The sequence below is a fragment of the Tympanuchus pallidicinctus genome, unplaced genomic scaffold (genome assembly GCF_026119805.1).
Source record: "Tympanuchus pallidicinctus isolate F22 unplaced genomic scaffold, pur_lepc_1.0 scaffold15, whole genome shotgun sequence".
Classification (NCBI taxonomy): Eukaryota; Metazoa; Chordata; class Aves; order Galliformes; family Phasianidae; genus Tympanuchus; species Tympanuchus pallidicinctus.
The window spans coordinates 14,201,575-14,224,040 of NW_026294669.1; the positions used below are offsets into that span (position 1 = coordinate 14,201,575).

A 22,466-nucleotide genomic window follows, 5' to 3' on the forward strand; every position below is an offset into this window, starting at 1 on the left:
GAATGTTATTGAGGGAGAAGGTGAAATCTCTAACACTGAAAGACAGATTAGAGTGGTATCTGTCATGAATAGGTCACAGAAACTATCTGGCCATAAGCCAGTGAGATATGCTGAACTGCTTCTTTGGGTCCTTGTTAGTCCTGTTTTCCTGTAATTTTCTCAGAGAGTGAAATTGCTTAGCTATGCTTGGAACAGGAAGAAGGTTTCAGAGAGCCTTTTGTTTTGCATCACGTTTCATCCTGCTTTGGCCCATCTATGGTTCAGGAGCATCTAAGAAAACCAAGCAAAACATGATACTAGAGTACTTTTATTAAAGATAAGGATATATCTGAAATAAATTGTACAGTGTGGAGGCAGAAATCTGTTACCTTTCCCTATTTGGATCTGGGGAAATACTTTGACATCTTCTGATTGTAATACATCTAAACTTCCTGTTACAGCAATTAAAAAAAAAAGTCACTCTTACAGAAAAGCCTGGCAGAATATACAGGACATAGGACACTTAGTCCAACTTATTCTTTTTACCTTGCTCAGTTTGAGAGAACATTCAGATCTAAACAGAATATATCAATGACAACACTGGCAATAACTTTAGAGTTACACTTACCCAAAGATATTAATCTAGAATTACATGGAGAGCTCGTAAATAAAAAATAACAATAGGCTTCAAACTCAGCATAGAGATTTCATACTGGGAGTGAAAACTTAAGCAAGTAGACATAAGTTGAAGTCAACAAGGTCTTAAATCAACTGAATAATCATGACTTTTGAAATCAGAAGGGTGCCTATGAGCTCTCATCTGGACTACTGTGTATACATTCCAAAGAATTCCAATGAAGCTTTTAGCATCCAGCTAGTAAGCTCTATTGAAACTCAGGCAGAGGTTTTAAGACAACATTCAGAAAAGATTTCAAGTTTGGGAAATCCTACCACAAGCCCAAGGAATTTGTTATAATGATTAATCACCTTCCATTGTTTTAAAATAGTAATCTGAAATTTATTTCTACACTAAATTTGTGTCAAATTTACTCCCAGCTGCTAAGTCTCTTCATGCCTTTTCTGCTAGACTTGTATTATCCTAAGTCAGTTGTGGTTAGGAAAACACTCAACAGCCTAATGGGGCTATACTATAAAGAAAAAAAAGTAATATTACAGAGGAAAGTTACACATCTTATCCAACCCACTTGTGGCTGCAAGTCACCCCTGGAGACTTGACCTACTGGGTGAAATATCATGTATGTCTCAAGGCGAGGTGCCCCAGAATGACTTAGGAGTAGTAATTGTTTATGTATGCTGCATGTGGCAAGATGCAAACGGGCTGCTAATGCTCTAGACTTGCACTGGTCTGGACTAGAGCTCCTCATGTCCAAGAGAGGCTTTTCTGGGAAACACCACAATGGTATTTCACAGCTTAAAAAAAAAAACAAAAAAAAACCTATTTCCCAGTGATTCCTTCCCTGACTGCAGACTAACCACTATTCTCCACAGTCTTATTACTGGTTTGGTCTGACAGGGTGCTGGTTATATTCAGCTCTGCATGGCAGCAAGCTGTGGAAGACAGTTGGGGTCAAAGTTTCAGGGAACTCCTCAGAAGGAGGACCTGCAGAAATGCCCAAGACAACATGGGTACATCCCAAGGTACAAGAGTTGGTAAATAATCTGATTGCTCAGAACTTGGTTAACCTCTCTGTTCAATGTTTTGGCTCAAAATAAGATATTGCTCTGGGAAGACTACCTAAGCACTGTCTACTCACTACCATTACTCAGAAGGGAAAGACAACCTGAATTGGCTTGCATTTTTACATTAGATCTCATGTATGCTATAGCCCTTCACTAGGGCTGTAAGAAAGGCAGAGATGCATCCATCTTTGTGCCACAGATCACAAGAGTTTGAAGGTCGTTGCTGAGTTTGAGCAGAGCAGAAGAGAAAAATACCTGCCCAGCAGCAGTATCATTATTACCAAATGTAATCTGGAATGATGCTGTCATCTCTTAAAACTTGCTTGATAAAACTTGTAGATGAAAAAGAAATAACAATTGGGTGCAGAACAGAGCAATTGTAGGGCAGCTATGATCAACACATTAAGAGTACACCTGCCAGGAGCTAGTGCAACAGTAAAAATTAAATAAAAGCAAATCCATATATTACTGAGCTCAGGAAGGGCAGGTGATAAGCTTCAGCCCTGCAGCTGTCCTTATTTAGGACACCGCAGTACAGTTTTCAGTTGCATGATCCTTTCCTTTTAGAAATGCTGCACTGCTTCTACAGCACTGCAGATGCCCACTCATGCCCGTGACCAGAGGTATCTGTTCTGATCACACAGCTGCCTGAAGGAACTTCCCCACAGGGAACTGTCCATCCATCCACCCACCAATCAAGTCCAAAAGAGACTCAGCTGATTCACTGAGGATTGTTTCTTTCACTCTGAGGAAAGAAAGTAAGTAGGAATTAAGTAAGAGGGTTAAGAGAGAAGAACTGGAAATCTGGTATTGGCAAATCAGTATTTAGGGAGAACTGTACAAACAACTAAGGAAATTATGCTAGTATTTTCATTAATAAAGACAAGTGCTGGGAAGGGGATGAAGTTTTCTTTTAGCTCACATGGAAAATTCATCTTCTCCAGATGTCCCAGGGGATAGGAGACTAGCAGAATAGATCTGTACTGATCAAAAAATTTGGCATCAATCTGAGCATGCAGCTTTGGACTGTGCCAATCCCTGCCAATGACGCTTGAGTCAGAACACATTTAGCCTGAACTATGCCTCCCAAAGAATAGCTCTGTGAAAAGGCTACGAACAATCATACTTCAATTGTAAATGGAACAAATTTCATCTGACATCATGAAGAACAAACTGGGGGCTTGTGCCTGCCTGCATCCCCTTCTTGTCATTTTAACAGAGTTGTTTTTAAGAGCATAAACACCCACTCAAAATTAGTACAAATGTTTCCTTCATCAGCTCGCTCTGACATTAATGGGTAAACCATATTTCTGTGGTGCACATCCAGCATTCTCACTGCACGGCTCTCCTGTCACTAACAGCAACCGATGCATTCAAATGAACAATTGGCCATAAATAAAGATGACAAGAGCAAATTACAAAAGTGGGAGTTGTGGCCTGGGGAATATTCACAAGCCAAAGAAGCATTACAGTCCTTTGCCCTTTAGATCACTAGTATCCACTAACACCCAGTTTGTCAAACCAGGATGACTCCTCCTTGTCCTTGGGCCTGGAGAACTCCTATAGAACTACAGGGCTCATAGCCAACAGAAGATCTCCCAACCCTTTATGTGGGCTAGTGTTTCTTTCCTACAAATCTACTCCCCACTCACACATTTTTCTTCACAGTTTTCTCATCTGATCTAATTTGTAAAAAATAGAAAAATAAAAACTGAACTACATGCATAAGCAGCTTCATTGTACAGCATATGCATATTTACATGGTAACGCTTTTAATTGGCAGCATCCAGCTTCACACATTAATAAAACCATGTTTCACAATATTATGCCAGCATTTTGACCTAGAGAACCTTTCATTCAGTCCTTCAGAGCTCCAGGCAAAAATTATCCATAACAGAGGTGAATTAAAAGAAAGTTTTTAGTCTCTTGTTGTTCTGAGTTCTGGGGTAAGTGTAATAGCAGAACAGATGCTTTTGAAAGCTAGAGTGGACTCAGCATCATGTGACATGATTATCCTTAGTAGAGGACCAATAGTATACTTTCTCCTTCTGGGGAGTCCTGTAATTCCTTACAGTAACTCATAAGGCTGGGAAGAATATGGACTGATTTGTTTTGCTTTCCCAGGAAAAAAACACCACAGTATTGTATAGCTTTCAGAGGCCATAGTCTGTAATCTGCTACTGACAAGAGAAAGAGAGGTGATAGGTAATATGAACAAGCTGGTAAGGTCCAGATTCACGTAGGTGTGTAAGTATATAGCTTATATTTAGATGCTCATGTTAACTAATGTTAAGTGCCTAATGTTAACCAGGGTAGTTTTAAAAAGGAACAAACTAAAATTTGATACCTAGAAGCAAAGTATTAAATCAGTGCTTGCTTGTAGAGAAAATTAAAATAAGAACTCAGAACCAGCTAAAACAGAGTTTTCAATAAGAAACTGCAGTATTAAGCATATATATACTGTTCATGGACTTCTCAATATCCCAAAGGCAATATGCTATTCAGTCCTATTTCTGAGTAGATTCCTTGACTGTTGCATTCTATTAAAACATTATCAAAGTTATTCTAACTTGCCAAATTTTGGCATGGCATTTCAAGGACATTAAGCAAGACTTTAAGACTAATGTGTCCTAGTATGTCTTTCAGCACACAAGATTTCTTAGTTACAATTATACCACATGCAAACAAATTCTCCAATAGAAGAGTTAATGTATTCAACTATAGAGGAAGGAAAAAAAGATAAACAACTAGCAAGTAGCTAATACTTCTGCATATTACTACCTACCGGGGTAAATCAGCTCCTGCTAAAGCTAGTAAGGATTTATGGTGGGTTATTTAACCACTGGAAGATGTCACTGAGATCTTGGTGGAAACTGAGAAGGGATTAACTCAAAGAGCATCCTAAGAGGTTACGTCTCATGCCTTAGAATTCTGCATAGCTTGAACAAATCTTCACTGACTCCTAGCTGGGAAAGGTTTACAAGCAAGGAATGACTTTGTTATCACACCTTGAAAGTGAACTCACCATGAAAGAAGCAGGAAGAAGGGAAGACTAATTTGCTTTTAAAAACTTCTGATTAGAACAGATATTTCCAATTATGTGTGATTGTTTTATCTGGATATTATATGCAAAGTCATTTAATCTGTCAGTCAGATCAGGTCATCTCACATCTGGAAGAACAAAAACAAATAACAATAGAAGGTGCTGTTCTCAATTACAGTCCTGTAGGCAAATAATAATTGAGTTCACTATTATTGAGGGAAAAGCCCCAGAATGATCCACAGAAATGCTGTTAGAAAAACAGGCATATGAGTTTAAGCATGGACAACAGTAAGTTATGCTTCCTGAAAGAAACACCCATGCAGAAGTGCTTCTGTCCTGTTTACCCCCCCCCTCCCCAACTTTGTTTTGACTAAAGTATAATCATCATCATTATCTCCCCAACACAGAGGACATTCAAACTGTGGAAGAATTTGTTTCCACTGAAATTTCTGGCATTTCTTTAAAAAAAATTACTGCACCTCCTTCTCTCCCTAATCCAAGCTAATGAAATTGTTTTTGGAAACCAAAATTCCATTTTCGTCTTTTTACTCTCTACACTTTTTATTCTTTTTAAGAGAAGAAACAAATGTTTCTACCAGAAATTGACTTTGGGACCATGATTTTTTGGCAGTAATTTAGTCATAGTTTTTATTATTATTATTATTGTTACAACTTTTAAGAACTCCTGAGCCATGATCTTCTGTACATCAGAGGAAATTTTATTGGTAACCTTCAAATATCTGGATTGTAGCTTAATTTTAGCTCCTGATCAGGCATTAAGATAATAGGATCTGACTGCTGGCATTTAGAGAAGGTGCCAGTGCTTGGAAACTGGCTTCTGCTATATTGCATAGGAAGAGCAAAAACTGGCAAGAGTTGCAGTATAGAAAGCACGCAGCAGAACTGAGTTCCAGCATAAAAATCTAAAGTAGGATTTTTTAGGTCACCTTCATAGCTTTAAAGCTAGCATTTCATGAAATGGAGCTCTACAGGCCTCCAATAGTTTTCAAATCAACTGGAATATTCAACTCTTAAGAGATCAGCAGCAGATCACAAAGAATTACTCACCATTGTCATTAGACCTAAGGCCCACCAGAAGCCTGTACTAGCAAGGGAAAATCCACGAGTCCACAAACTTATAAGGCTGAAGAGCTAAGCAAACACCTCTTGTGTAAGACAGGAAGAAACAGCGTGACCACATAGAACCACATTAGCCACAGCTTTGCACACCAAAAGAGTTCTGCTCTTTCCTTTTCCATACTGCTGCAGCACAGACTTCTGTTTTGCTGTTAGACAATCATCTTGCCTAGAAATACTTCCCTCTTTCCATGACAGAGCACCTGCTGAGGAACTCTCTAAACCATGGGTCAGGCAATTCAACTTAGATAACCTGACCAGGAATCCCATCCCAAATTCTTGCTGTGCCTGTATATCTGTGCTATGATCAAAGTAACCCCTACTTCTACATTAGTTACCAGGGGATTATGCAAGTTGCTGGGTACACCCATTCCTCACATCACACAGTCCTGCTAGGGACAGCAGCCTGGTAGAAAAGAAAACAAAAATGAAACACTCCACCATTTAATGAAACTTAAAGGTTTCAGTGTGCCCACCCACAACAGGGCTAATCCAAACTTGTCTGAGTTCAGGATTGATGTTGGCCTTACACACAATGAGTAGGTAAACTTGGCATCTTGCTGCTTTTCAAAGAGTTAAGGCACGTCAGCTGGATGCTCTTGTTGGGAGACAATGCATCCCTTTGAACTAATCTATTGGAGCAGAGGTCACCTTAATGTGTAAACACACTGTCTTTCAGATGTGCTCCTCCAACTTCAATAAGAGCAAACAGCAATTTTTTGATCATTTAACTTCATCCTACTGCAGAACTCTGGACGTTTAGCTTCTCCAGTGAGCCTTCTGTCAAGCCCACAAACTTAAACTGGTTTGGCAGTTAGTAAGCTTTCCAAACAAATGCCAGCTGACTGGAGGATTTACCACGTCCTCTGGCATATCAAACTAATAAAAATATAATAGTTTTTAAACAACCTGCCTTTTAATATTCAGATTTCTAGCTTCTGTGTCTCGGACTGAATCCAGCAATTTCTTCATCTACTCAATTAAACATCTAAATTTGCTGCCTACACATCTGTTTATTGGCAGTGCACAAGTCTCCCCTTAATCTTTGATTTCATAGAAATAAGTTTACCTAGCTTCTGCGTTACTAGGTTGCAATGCATATTTTCCATATGTGAAACAAATAGAACAACTTTAAAAGTATAAAGGAGAGCGTCACCAGAAGGCTAGGCCACTCATGTGCAAGATGCTCTAGTGGCTTAAAATTGCGCAAAATTTAAATGACAAAGAAAAAAAAACTGCTTAGCCACAAAGATTCCCGAGGCAAAGTTTGTAGGAAGAGGCAAGGTTTTTAATTAGAGCTGATACAGCTGGAAAACAGCAGGCACGTGCTGTCAAGCACGAGCCCTTTGTCAGATCTGAAACACAAGTAAAGCACTTCAGGCTAGATACAGGTTGAGAACAAGCTGCTTTGAGTTTAACTTTATTATGCTAACCAGTCAATTTGAGAGAAAGGTGTGCTTTGTGTTGTAATTCCTCTGCTCGTTACAAGTAGAAGAGATCTTAAATTCCAATGTGCTGATATGTCTAGGACATACTTGATGTAACATTTTGCTCATCATTCAGCCAAATAAGGAAAACATCCGGGAAGTGAAACTGAGTAGAAGCAAAGTTCAGCCGATGCCTATCACAAAGCTGCAGTGTCTGATTGCAAACAGTCTATTTGGGAATGCAGACATCTTCAGTGACTTGAAATAGCTCCCTTCCCCTCCCATAACAAAACTGTATTCTCTGGAAATAAAAGAGATCAAGGAAACTGTTCCACCAAATTCCATTTTTGTGATAATCTAAATGGACAAGCCTAAATTCACTTCACTGGCTGTACTGACACTAATTTTACAGTAACGTAATCTGTGTACTTTAAGGGCAGGAAGACCCATGAGATCATTCGCTCTGACCTCCTGCAGAGCTGCACTGTTTTGCTTAATAAAAGCCAACTGTACAAAGCAGGTGCTCCAAGCCTGACCCCTTGATTTCTCAGTCAGTTCTGAAGTCTCCTGTTCTTTTCCACAGTTACTTAAGTATTTGCATGTTGTAATGCTATACAATATGCAGACAACGTCCTGACCTGAACTCATTCAGGGTGCCAGTATCAGAAAAGCAAATATTTACACAAACGGTTGTGATAGTTAGTATAAATAATGAGACTAACAGCAAAGCAGAGAGATATTTCCTGGAGGTTTAATGCCTAGCCAGGAGGAACCGATGCCCGGAACTGATCTTGATCAGTTATGTCTTACTATTGTCTATAAATAGATAATTGTTGCTCTTGTATAATGAAAATGGAACATTCAGTATACATATGGAGCCATTTGGCATATGCCTTTGTTTCTGGATCACAATTACTGCATACATCATGGACAATAAGTGTTTGCAACACTTCAGCCCTGGAAGGTTGGATCATTTCTCAAAAATCCACTATTTCATGTCAAAATTCCTCATTGACCCATGAGCCTCTCATTCTGAATGACCTGCTGCTTTCCCGAAAACAGGAAAAAAGTAGCTTGAAGGAAGGGCTTTGTCCAGCGGTCCCATTTCTGTCTCGCTGAGTAATGTTACTGCAGGACCTGTGGGTCACCTGGCAGCATTAAGCAAGTATTTAATTATCCCTGGGAAATGTGGTGTCCCATTGCTGTGGCTCTGATGAACAAAACACATAAGATTCAAAGATGAATTTGGGAAGTAAATTCTGAAAGGCTCGGACATTTCTCTGAGCCTACCCTGGAGAAATCTTTCGTGCCTTTGCCAGTAAGACCATTTCACAAAATGGGCACCATTTTTAGTGCCCTGCTTGTTTGATTCCACACCCTCCCCCCCACCCCCTTTTCCATCTCCGCCTAATCTTGCTGGTCACAGGATGCAATGAAACAAACAAAAAAACAAAAAAACATTATCTTTAAAATGGCAACAAAACTCCCAGGGTAATAAATCCCTGTCATATTCCTGATATCAATGCATTCTCCTACATTGCTTGAGAGGCTATCTTTAAAAGTCTCCTAACTCCAGGTTCTTTTGGATCAAGACAGAAGTCTTCCATCTTAATCTGAACCAGTACCCCTTTTAGCAATTCAGAAGGACCAGTCTTTTTCTGTGTCGTTTCCTTAGTATCAAATCACTTAAGGAGCAGATAACTCTTAGACCATTTCCTGTCCCCTTTTTCCTAGAATTTAATGGTCCAGGTCCAGAATTCAAACGCAGAAACTGAATAGGTGGGAAAGAGAAAACACTCATCCTCAACATGATGTCAGCAGTTCTCAATTTAATTGCAGGATGGCACAGCTGAGCTCTTGGAAGCATGCATGTGCACACCCCGTGGGCACAAAGAGATTTGTCTTTTTTATAGAAGGCTAAAATGTAATTGGAAACTGATTGAGGCCATCCTGTATCAAAGGCCATTTCATAACACTGTAGTGGTCCATTTATAGAAACAACACACTGCACTCTAGCTGCTGTGGGTAAAACCAAATACCCTCCCCACCTCCCTAAAGCAACAAAAACACGACCTTCTCCAACCCAAAGGGCCATTTACATAAGAGAAATAAAATTAAAGAGAAAAACATTGTCCTGGAGGAGGAAGTCAGAGACACAGAAGCAATGTTTCTGTCCCACAGTTGTCATGTGAGTGGGTGGTGAACAGGGGAAGGCAGAAACCAGTGGGAATACTTTGTGGCTATGTAATTGGCTAATTTGGGGTGGATACAGGGAAGAAGATTGATGGAGGACAGCCATTTATTTTAGAAAGGAAATCTGAATCCCATTGGAATAGCCACAGTGGAACAAATCCAGCCAGGAAGAGTGAAACAGGGAGTCATAAATAACAGGAATATCTGGTCAAGCACCAAGGGACTGCTGCAAAACCTACCAGAATAGTAAGAGGCAGCTTCCAAAAGGGTTTAACTACAAGTCCACAAGGTCCCCAGGAAAATCAAGGATGCCTGTAGCCACCTAATTTACTCTTCAGGCAGCACTTAACAGTGCTTCCAGTCCCTTCTGCTCTTCTCGTTTGATCCGACTCTTCATCTTACCTTTCCATTACAGCAGTTGTAGTATCTCCCAATCACTCATACTAACACTCTTTACATGGAAATTTTAAGCATTTTTAATAATAAAAGTTCTCTCCATACAGCATGCAGAAAGAAACCATCTATGTGGGCCACATCATTTCCATCCCACAAAGGAAAGCATTCAAATGTCATAACATCTTAAGAAAACTTACAATAGAGATGCAATGGCCTACCCTTCACTCATTTCACAGTCGTAAGAAACATCACTCAGATAATCTATGTCAATAATAGGATTTGCTAAGAATAAAATGAAACAAAATATAGGTTTCTAATGGCATCTTTTACTGAAAGGTGCCTGTTTTGAAGGAAACTTAGACTGCTAGGGTCTGGAAAGCCATTATTCTTACAAGAACTTTCAATCTGAGAAGTCATCCTTCATCTTGGGAATTTGTTTCAGATGGGGACCAAGCAATAATTGCCATCCTCCTCCCCAGACTTGTCTTGTAATAAGAAACATGCACACAGCTGGAGGGGTGTGAGGTTGGGATAGAACTAACAGTGGAGATGTGCACATTCAAGAGCAGATGGAATACTGCTTTTTATTAAAAGAAGGAGATTCAAAACACCTGGCAGAAAGGTGGTTGGTTTTCCCTTCAGTCTCATGAAAGCCATTGTGACATTGGAAGCACTTACATGAAAAATAACTCAAAAGGGGAGAAGTGTAAATAAAAAAAATAGAAGTTGAAGTTCCCATATTAATTGTGAGGGATTGAATAATTAAGAAACTAGAACTGATGACCTCATCTGCAAATTGCACTGTGAATTTGCAAGTTTTGAAACTGAAAATGTGAGATTAAATTTGTAAAATTTATATTGTATTGCTGTACTGGAAGACATCCAACAATTTTGGGAAGAGTCCTTAACCACTTGGAGACTACAATTTACTAATGGCCACATCAGAGTTATCTTAAATATAACACCCATAGAAACAGCCCAAATAGAATACAGCAAAAATCAAGCGGCCAATGGGCCAATCTTTTGCAGATCAGAATTGTTGAGAACCTGGACACTGGTCCTGAGACAGTATCATTTATCATCAGAAAACAGAACAGTTGTTTTGTTTTGTTTTTAATCAATTCAGACAACTGTTGGAAGTGATTGGTAGGCAGTTGTAATGGAGATAACAAGCTGCAATTCCATAGAAGAGGCAGAATCAGAAACTCACTTGCGCAGAAGCTTGTGTGACACTTCCATACAATGGCAAGCACCACCAAGGAAAGAAAGGTCTAAGCAGAATCCCTTTGATGAAAAAGGAATTGATAAAAAAATAGAAAAACTTACTTTTGGAATATGAAGTTTTTCATCAGATTGCCTTGATATCTCTTCAAAGACCTACTCAAAAACCCTGTGCTCTGCAGAATCACCCTCAAATACTAATGAAAGCAACAGCATTACAGATAGAAGACATTCAGCACATTTTGATCTTACACTTTTTCTCCCTAGGTGAAAAGATGCATCACGAAGAAGTGATCGCAATAATGACATAAGATTGCTTCAGGGTCAGGTGTGAAGTATAGATGAATGTTGCTCCCATACCAATACTGCTGTAACCCCAGAGCCAGTTGCCTGAGCTAATTCATGCTCACGTGCTCATAACTTTGTGATTGATATTGTACATTTCTTTGTCCTTATTACTGACCAAGGCCATAAATTCCAATTATGGAGGACAGCTGAGTTCAAGCTGCTGCCATATCTCACAGCAACGCTAACACACAGGTTACCAAAGGTCACCTGGGCCAGAAAGCAGGACTACAGCACAGTAAACCTATACCTTCACTGAGTTGCAATACCTTTCAGACTGAATAAACTTTGATTACCCCCCTTATCAGAGAACTAAGTCACATTCCTCCCCCCGAGCCAACGACAGAAGCATGATACCTGATCTTCTGTCTTCGGAGTTTTAAGCACAATGGCAAAGTGTATGCCAGCTCTTTGCTGGAGGCTAAATGAAGTGGCAGCCATTCCTACACATTTTGGGCAGCTGAGAGCTGAGCCATTGTAAGATGACATGAATATATAAATCACCCAGCAGTTTGATTGTATAAAGGCTGACTATATTGTTTTGTTTGTTCTGATTTGATGTTTGTTGTGTTTCTTTTTTTTTTTTTTTAATTCCCTTGTTCCATTTGAATTCTGAAGGTCTACACATTTAAATGTACAAAATCTGTTTTGAAAGCTTGCTGACATAAAAACACCAAAGCTCTGGTTAGTGATAGATGAGACACACCTAACAACACTCACAGAACTTTTAACATAGTATTTCCAAAACATAGAAGCAACAAGGCTTAAAAAGATAAATACTGAATATTTCTACATTTTTACCTTTCTGGACAATATCTACACTATGATACTCAGAGTATAACAAACACTGGAAGCAGATCCCAAGAAGTGTGTCCCAGCTGTCTCACAGCAACCTCAGAAAACAATTTTCCTGGTGGTTGTGCATAGATCATGTAATCCCATCATTTGTGATTCCAAATGCAGCATGTACCCCAGCTCACGTAGAAGGCAATGAACAGTACCCTGTCAAGAAAAGCAGCTCAACTAGCCTGGACTGGAGTGCTGTTCATGCCGAATAACTTCTCCAACCTACAGACCACATACCAGAATTCAGAGTAGACCAGAGAAATTCATTAGGTATTTCTCAGGTTAATAAGCTAGAAGTTGAACTTGCAACTACAAGCTGAAGGTACCTCTACATATACCTTGAGCACATTTCATATGTACTGGCTGCATGACAAGTTAAGTTTCTGCCTATAAATTCTTATCAGAAATACAGGATGTGCAAGGTTGGATTTCACATCAGCTGACACATTCAGTAAGTCTTAAGTTCAAATATGCATGTTATCAATCTGTAGAGTTCAGTTTACTGTTGAATGTTCCTTATGAGAAATGTCCATAACAGATTAATAGTAATATGGTAAAATAAGGAAGCATTTTGTTACTGTCCCCAGACACAAAGTGCATACATGACCTAAAAAAGCATTTATTATAATGAGAGGTTAAAATGAACCATCAAACAAGCACATAGGCATACCAAGCATCTAAGGTACAGGATAAACAAAGTTATCTACCCAGCTACCTAAAACTCTAAGTCTATAAAGGACTGTGCCCCTTTGTTGTAGATTTGACTGGTATTCAAATTATGTATCTCACCTCATTTCAGTCTGTTTGCTGTATTTATACTCCTTGAAGCAGAGGGCTCAGCACACCCTGAAGTCTCAAAAGATTTTGGGACAAAAGGAAACATTCCCTTAATTATCACATATCCCTGTGGTACAAGTCACAAGCTGAAGAGCATGAAGCTCCTGGCCTGATTGTCATTCACATGCTGCATGGCATTTGTTAAATTTCTAGCCCACCACCATTCTATCACATATTATCGAATTGAGATATTTACCCCACTGGGGGGTATGGACTAAGGCTGGAAAGCATGCCAGGAACAACTTTGCTGGTACCTTTATTCATAAAGACAGTGCAATTTTCTTTCCCCCTCCCTCTGAATAACCTGTTAGAGCTCCAGCAACAGAGCAGGGCTTCTTCCACTTCTTTTTTTTCCTGCAATTAATTTCTAATCCTGATGCATTTTGATCCACAATCAGTTTAGCAGTCAATGAGCAGATTAAACTGCATCTACTGTTTGCACAGGAACTTTAACAATCAAGACATTTTTTCCTCCTTCTTCAACCTGGCTTTTTAAAAGATATTTAGAGCTAGGCTGAGCACACGATACTCCATTGCCTCCTCAGAGTAATGCTCTCATAGCATTAGGCCATCAGCACTGCACCACAGTCTGGATGTGGTTATATGCTTTAGGCATACAATCATTCAGTCTCCTTACTTATACAGTCTACAGATTCCTTTCTAAAATTTCAAATTGCAACCAGCTATTATTGTAGCCTACATTTCAGTCTTACCCTTAACTATGACTTAGACTCCAGAACGTCACAAGTTTCTTCTATGCATAATACAGAGATGCTTATTGTTCCTAGTGTTGAAAGATTGCATTCATCCCAACCTTCTAAGCATTTAAAAGAGAGGAATTACACATGCAAAGATGTCTTTCCACTGCTGTGCAGGGAGCTTAAACAGCTACTTTCTAGAAAAATCAGGTGAAAAGACATCCCAGCTTCCACTCCCATTGGCAGCAAGGTAAATTGAAGCTATAAAAGTAAGCAGCATCTCTGCGCTCTTTCCCTGAAGGACTTACATGGCCATTTACATATCTCCAGAATGCTGAGTTAGATATGTCCCCATTCAGGAGAAGCTTTTGGAGCATAGCTAAGTTGCTGTCCTGAAAGTTCATTTACCTTCATAAAACCACAAGGGAACACTATGGAGTAATAGAGGGATGGAGAAACATCTGGTTAGCCAACATGTGGGCCACAGGAGTAATGAACCCTGCTTTTTAATAGGTAAGTCTGCACCTGCACAAGATTTCCAGCTTCTGCACCAGCAACAGCTCCTGAGAGGGATAAATAATTAAGACAATAAGGCTGAGGTGAAAAATGGCTGCGATATTTGCTTTCCTTACGAGCACGTTAGGGACATGTGTAAAATCAGACACAGTTGAGTTTGCTCTAACTGAACTTTGATTGACCCCAGAAGCCCTCTTAAATGAACAGACTAGTGAATCTACTCTCAGTAATCTGAAAAAGCACTAATTATTCTTTGACTGGTACTGAGGCTTGCGACTGTCTTATTTGAAAGAAGAACTCTAAGAAAATGTGATTCTATGACTCCAAACTATGTGGGACTCAACCCTCGTGTTGCACAGACATACCACAAGAACTTGCTATGCCCTTATGGCTATCTCCATTTTGGCACTCTAACATTAAGCATAGCACAATAAGGATCTGTATACAGGCCCCAGGCCCAACTACTATTGCACTAAACCAAAAGCAGTCCCTGTTGCTATACTTATTTTTAGGAAAAAACATTACTGCCTTTCTATTGAAATCATCTTCCCCTCATAAAAAATAGTATAGACATTATTGCTCAACAGTTAGGTGGGTGACAGCTTCAGTTTCAAAGGCAAGCAGGTTTGAGGGGAGGCAAATTTCATGGGGGGGGGCCTAGATGGTAGACAGAAGCTGCTTGATGACATACTTTAGTTTCTCCAAGAATACCACACTATGATTTTTAGCAATTCTTTTCCAGTTTGGAAACAACTGATCCTGCAGACCTTCGTTGACTTCTGTGGCACCAAACTGAAGTTAAACTTCTGACTCTCAGCATCTTGAAGAGTTCAGCTGGGAAAAAGCATGTCAAAAGGCTATAGGCATTTCATCAGCACTTTACATCACTTTGAGCATTGCCACCAACACCGATCAGGTTTCACATTCATAAGAAACAGGCTGGAAGACATTCAAGAGCTGAGAAACACTTCAGAGGACAGCTCATTATAAAAAAAACAGTGTAGCTGGGAAAGCAATGATGACTTCTAGAAAACTGTTCACACTATTGTAGGTTCTAGCATACCAAAGTCCTGGTTCAGAAATCTCTTTAGTCTGGATAAACAGACAAGAGAATTTAAAAAAAAAAAAAACAAAAAAACACAGCGTCTCTAGGATAAAGAGCAGAAGCAGACACAAACAGGGAAGAAGCAGTAAACATTGCAACAGTCTTTTCCTGTAGCTCCACAAATACCACAGTGTCAAAATTAAGGGAAAACCTGAGTATTTTACCTAGTTGCCTCCCAGGCCAGAAATTGGAAGTCATAGGTTTTATAGAATCCTTTTTCCATTAGTATATAAAATACTTTCATTTTAGGAGCTCTGACTCTATTTCCTGTCTATTTCCCATCCCCATCAATAATTAAACAGGTGAAAGTAGACAAGTGAATTGCTCTGCCTCAGTTTTCCCATATTTTAAATAATTTAAGAAATAAAACTTTGAACAACATTTAAACATGATCTTTTGCACACGTGCCCTCATTGCTGAAAGAAATGAAGAACATCCAAAATAAACTAACCAAGCTCTACTCCCAAATAGAAGCAAGACAGATAAAACATTTCACAGAATATGAACTTAATTTACAAACCCCGCATTCATTTAGTAGAAAACTAAGTGTATGATTGCATCTCCAAAAGAAATTATTAGTAAGTTCAAACAGATAAAGCAAATATTAATAATGAATTGAACATTTAGGGAATTACTGCAGTTACTAATTTCAATTGAAAGAGCAAAAGCCTTTTTAAAAAGTGCTTAAGATGCCCCTTGCCTCCAATAGTCAAGGTACCACTGAACTAGACCTGATAACAGTCACCTGAAGTTTCAAAGTGAGCACAATTGGGTGAAGTGTGTGGTTGCCTTACACTGGAGAGATATTTAAGATTTATAGGATGGTCATATCACACTGAACTGAAGCTGTTCCCTTCCCCCCAAAGTTTTCAGAATGCTTTTACATATTCTGCTCAACTGTATTCCAGTGCTTTCCTGGCTTTAATGGATCAATATGATACATGCTAACAAAAAGTCAGAGGTGGGACAGTGGTCACAAAGCTATTGCATAGGCAAAGCAAAAAGAAAAACTGTTTTCCTACAAGCAGTCAAGAAAAGAATTTCCTTCAAATCTTGTGTTTTATGAATATTTAAATTGCCAAGTTCACTTTAACCAAGTTTCCAAGGCTAAGGCTGCTGATTCTGTGACCCCAAATGATAAACTGGGCACATAAATGATTCATATTCTTTACTACACTCTTGGCCTATATTTGCTGAGAAAGTAATTGTAAACATCTGTCTGCAAGGTCAATGACTGACAGATCCACACTAACCTTCAGACATATTTACAGCCAAAGAGGTTTCCAAATGTAAAATGGTGTTCTGGAAGCACATAAGCTGACCGACTGCTAGTGAGTCACAACTGAGAAATGCAGTACAGGTATGAGCTCATAAAACCTTTAGTGACCTGCAGAACGTAGATGTGGAAACCATATCAAGGAAAAACCCCAGTGCCACATAAAGGCTGCCTGAATAGCACCAGCTAATTGCAAATCAGAGCTAACCACTTAAAAAAAAAAAAAAAAAAAAAAAAAAAAAAAAAAAGGTATCTTTGTGAGGTACCATTGTGTGGAAATGAAATGGAAAATGGCATGCTGGGAGGCTGAATAACTTGCATACAGAAGCACCATGGGAATACTGTTCCTGCCAATAAAGGACAGGAAGGAAAAGATGGTCTTGCTTTAAGTATGGGTTGTGGAATTCAGAAACCCATCTTTGGGTCCAGTTTTACTGAAAGATTTCCTGTGGATACAGAAAAAAAAGTGGAGCTGTTAGCCCTTTTCTACCTCTTGGCTACAACATTAAAGTTAGAGAGACCTAAGCTTCAAGGTAGTGAGACCAGAGAAAAGTCCTCATATTCAGGCAATCCATTTATTCAAAAGCTAAGCTAAAACTCTTGGCTCTGAAGTGAACAAGTGTTCTTGCTGGGCTGTTCCAGCAAAATGGAAACCCTCAGAGTGAGACAGACCTGGAACCAGTCAGAGAGGTGTGAATTAAGTTTGTGAACATGTTCTCCCAATTATATTGCCATTTGTAGAGAGACTGACAGAGGGACTTGTGTAGCTGGCCAGCATAAACATGTATCATTCATATTGTAAAAGCACAACACTATACTATGAAATGCTAGCTGGGATTAGGAAACCCAAGTTAGTTTCACATATTGCTTTAGAAAGACTGTAACTGAGATCTGGAGTCTAGCTCTGATACCAGTGTTTTCATACAAAGTGAAACAGTATTCTCCAGAAACAATATGAAATCTAGAAAACCTGCTTTAAAACAGAACAAGTGTGGGAATCTTTCTCTGAGTTGTGATTTGATCCCAGAGGAAATCATGGGGCATAAAGACTACACAGGAAAACTCTTGTTCAGTTAACAGAGCCACTGGCACAACTGTATGCTTACTATTTTTCTCCTCCTCCCCACCATTTTGGCCAATCTATGCTATAAACAGTTTTGTTTTCTGTTTATCTATCAGGGAGGGTCAAGCATTTCATGGCTACCAAGCAATAGAATTCTCTACCACTTGATCACTATACTTAATCATCTCTGTAACTAATGTTTCTCAACTTATGCACTACAAAACTAGGGTAGAGGAAAAGGGAGGGGTCAGAAAGGCAATCAAGAGGGTTTGTGAGGCACTGAAATGTTACAGTCTGAGGTCAAGAAATCTTGCCGTTTACCTCCCTGCACCACCTTTATCTCCAAGGTCAAATATCCCATCAAGATTTCAAAAAACCTGAATACAAACATGCTAGAGAGAATTCATGTTATCATGAGTAGATTTTCCACTTTTATGGAAAAAATCACTGACTTCTAGAAATGGGTTATGACCCCCAAAAAACTGAGAAACTCTGTCCTTGTTGAACCAGGAATTAGTGGGAACCTGAGCCCTAACTCAGTGAAATATCATTAAATAACACTATATAGATACCACAATGGAGTTATTAATCCCTTATTTAAGCATTCACGTAATTTTTACACAGAAAAAAAGTTACTGGCATCTAACTGCACAGGCAGCTAAGTAGCTTTCTGATTTGGAGCATACTTATATATTTTCCATTTTCTTATATTTTATGTTTTTCATTCACAGAATGGAATCACAGAATGGCCCAGGTCAGAAGGGACCTCAAGGATCATAAATCTCCAACCCCTGCCCACCTGCACCCACAGGCAGGGCCACCAACCTCCACATTTAATACTAGACCAGGGCCCCATCCTTGAATCTGGCCAGGGACAGGGCATCCACAACCTCTCTAGGCAGCCTGTGCCAGCACCTCGCTACTCTCATAGTAAAGAGTTTCACCTTGACATCCAACCTAACCCTTACTTCAACTTAAAACAATTTCCCCTTGTCCTGTTGTTATCCACCCCTTCAAAGAGTTGAAAGCTATTTAGTCTGATCAAAATAAACACAGACAAAGCTCAACTAAATGTAAATGGATCTAAACAAAATATTCCTTCTTCCTAAGCCAAAAAATTCAGGGACAGAATGGTTTCAAAAATTGCATATTCTAATTTAGTTAAAGATTCTACATTCACAAACATTTTACTTGGTGTCAGCATCCCATCCTGACTTGGAGAAATACTTTGGAAATAGGGTTTTAAAATAAGCTTCCCACAACCCTGAATTTATCATATTAAATGTAAATGGAACTGGGAGGTCTGCGTGAGACTGAGCATTAATGTCAGGAGCAAGAAGCATCTTCAAGACCTGTTACAGCAGTGAATCTGTAGATCTTCATAAGCTGGGTCTGCTTCTCATGGCTTTTTCTGTTTTATTTTTGGTGGTTTTGTTTGTTTGTTTTCCAATATTATTATTCTTCATTTTCTCTACATTAAATTTCTGACAGCCGAGTGCGAGAAGTGGTCTAAATCAAAGCATACTCTCACATAAGTCAAAATGCAGCTTCCTTTCTTTCCAAAGTATACCGAGTATAACATGCACAGAATATCTACAATCTTTCTCTACTTCTGCTGCTACCAGGAATCCCTCTGGCCTGGATTCTTAGTTCCCTCTCTGCTCATACAGATGCCTTATGGATCCATTTCTTGGCTTCCCAGGGCAGCCATGGAGATGAAATCCTCAAATAAGAAAAAAAAAGGTAGAGGAAAATCTCTTGCAGACTCCAACAATCTAAAGGGATACAGAGACTGAGAAGAAAAAGTTTAACCACAGACTGAAATCTGATGGGATTTTAATCACATTAACTCTTGATTGAAATGTGCACATGCAAAGCAAGGTATTAGAGATCACCTCCTGCCCTTTTGCGAGGGGTGATCTTTGTGTAAGCACTCTACTTTCTAGTCAGGTGCCTGGTCCTGGCATTTCTCCACACAATGTACCTCAGGGGTCTTCCCACAGCTATGCAAGGAGCTCAGTGGTTAGTGCAATTCAAGCCTGGAGGTAGCTCAAAGTGGAAGAGGTAGGAAGTTTCAAAGGTGTTTTTTTGTTTGTTTGTTTGTTTGTTTTACTTGCAGCTCCCTCTCCCCCACACATCAGCTGAGAAAATTTTACATGCTGCTCTGTTATTTCAGAATCTTAAAATAGCCTGAAGTGCTTGCATTCAAAGATGGCAAGGGCACTGTAAGAGCTTGCTAAATCCCTACCTTAAAGAACCTAAAACAGCAGTTTAAATCAATTTACAGTATGAGCCACTCCCAAAGCCCCCTCCTGCTTCCTCACCCACCTTCCTGCCCTGGAGTGAATCCTGGTACCAAGCCTCACACTGAATCAATTTCAACTTTGAAACAAAGGGATGGGATGCTAGCGGGAGCCTCACCACTTCCTTGGATGAACAACTTCTTCCAAAGCAGGACAGAAAGCCATTGCGGCATTTGCTGCAGCCCTGCTTCGGCAGCCTTCCTTCAGGACCTCTGAAGGCCACTGAGACCTCTAAGTGCCTTTCAGACCTTTAGGCTGCAAGTTCAGCACAGTGTCACATCTGAAGGGCAGCAACAGATTTGTTTATCCCTCTGCTGAGGCAGATAAAACAAGGATCCTCATCTGGTCCTCAGCCTGTTGGGCCTCTTGCATAATTCCTTTAGAAACCTATGGCCTCACTCAGAGAAATGCACATGCTACACATCTGTGAGGGGACACACTGAAGTCATTGCCAGCAGACTGGAAAATGTGCTATGGCCAACGTTTTCTCCCAGGCTGCTGCTTCATTTCAAGTGATTTGCACTTTAAAGAGCCATGAGACTCCTCGAACGTGCTCATCTCTCTATGCCTATAAAAACTGACAGCACAAAGTCAGACAGAATGATTTCATTATGGCAATACACAGCAACTTCTGGCTGCATCCAGCAAGTTATTTGGGGGCTGGTAAGAGCATCAGAAGATCTCCATTTACTGCTCTAGTACCTGGAGAACCAAGTGACAAGAAAGCTCAGCCCAGCTCCTTTCTCTTCAGAATTTCCTTGAACTGACACAGCAAAGCAATCCCATTTTGTCACACCTGAGGGTTGTACCCCTCCCTTTCCCTCTCAGCCTGTCACATAACATGGATGCTAGCTCATCCCTTTCTCTTCATGTATCCCTTTCTCTTCACCCTCTGGGAGAGTAGCACTGGGTTCATGCCAGAAACCACAAGCTAGCTGCTGGGTGAATTTGCTTGTAAAACTTAGCAGCACATTATCTCTGTGGTATTTACTATTAAATGCGCGACTCTCCATGTAAACATGGACTGAATCCAGGCCCTTTATCTTCTGTGCTAGAGGTAAATTTCAAAGAAAGGTTGTCAAACTGTCAACCTCACTAGCAGTTTTTAAAACCTAGGACAGAGATGGGGCAGGAAGAGGTCTACTGTAATGGAAATGCTTGGCACGTTGAAGAAGTGTTCCCATGCACCAAAACACAAACATCAGCATTTGCTTTTTGGCAGAAGTGGTCTGCAGAAAGAGGGAAAGGAGGTATTTATTTCACTTTATTAAATCTATAGGTTATACCTGCAGCCTGCACAGGTCATGCTGATGCCGCAGTCTCTGCCCACGTCATGGATTACTACATGTTGAGAAAGATGATGGAAAACATCTGCTTTCCGGCCAGTCTCACATTTGATCTGCCTGATAAAACCTCAGCCATAAAGAAGTGTCCAGCTCTGACCCTCAAGGATGAGAGAAGAAACATCAGTAGAGAATGGCGATTAAGACAGGGTATCTAACATCCAGCAGCAGTGAAAACTGCTGAGCAAAACTCATTTCCAAGGAATTAAATAACATGCTGACAATGAAAAGGAATAGGAACACTGAAATAGAGTTGAATAATGAGAAGGGAATCAGGCAATTACAAGCACCCTGTAAGCATCCGATTGGAGTGAGCAAAACTGATGGGGGAATTTCTTTCCCCCTTGGGAAATTTGACCACAACCTTTAATAATATTTACACATTTCACAAGTCCTAATAACAATGACTTTTGCTCACATAATGCCTTTCATCCTGGAGGAACTCTGAGCACTTTACAAGTGACTTCGCAAACTATATCATGATATTCACCCCCTCATTCCACTCAAGGTTGAAAACTAACTGCAATTGGCGCGGTTTTCCTTTTGGTTTCCAATGTTCCATGAGTATTTCTCTAGGCCACTGCTGTTATTTCTTTGTTGTGTTTTAATAGCAAATTTGATAGCATGGGAAAAAAAGGCAGCTATTTTCTCAGGGACAGCTGCATGAATATAATCAATTTTAGAGGAGTCAAGAAAGAAAGAGAAGCTTCATGTCACCCCAAACAAAAATGTCAGTTTTGCTTTCCAAAAGAGGAAAAACAAAAATCCACTTTGAATAAAGCACAGAATGTTTAATTCACTGTGAAATAAAATCTTTTAAAATGTTTCCTCAAGACTGAAGCTGACTCAGTTGTAAAACAAAACAGACTGAAGTTGGCAAGTAGAAGTAAAACATTTTGACTTTTCAAAATGCTATTTTTCTTTTGGACACAACTTAAGTAAATCTATCTCACCTGGTTTCTTTTTCAGAATCCTCACAGGAGTGCCTAAGAACAGTTTAAGGAGAGGACAAGTGCCTTAGTTCCTGCTGCTTTTAT

At 39.7% G+C, this 22,466-nt stretch overlaps 1 long non-coding RNA gene across 1 annotated transcript in view; it reads right to left on the minus strand.

The window, feature by feature from the left end:
- Window positions 1–304: 304 nt before the first annotated feature.
- The window catches only part of LOC128076984 (uncharacterized), a 30,000-nt gene continuing 7,838 nt past the window's right edge, over window positions 305–22,466 (minus strand). The window contains exons 2-3 of the long non-coding RNA XR_008204757.1: window positions 4,706–4,844; window positions 305–2,425 (exon numbers count right to left, since the gene is read on the minus strand). This is a non-coding gene — a long non-coding RNA (uncharacterized LOC128076984). The remainder of the gene's footprint in view (window positions 2,426–4,705; window positions 4,845–22,466) is intronic.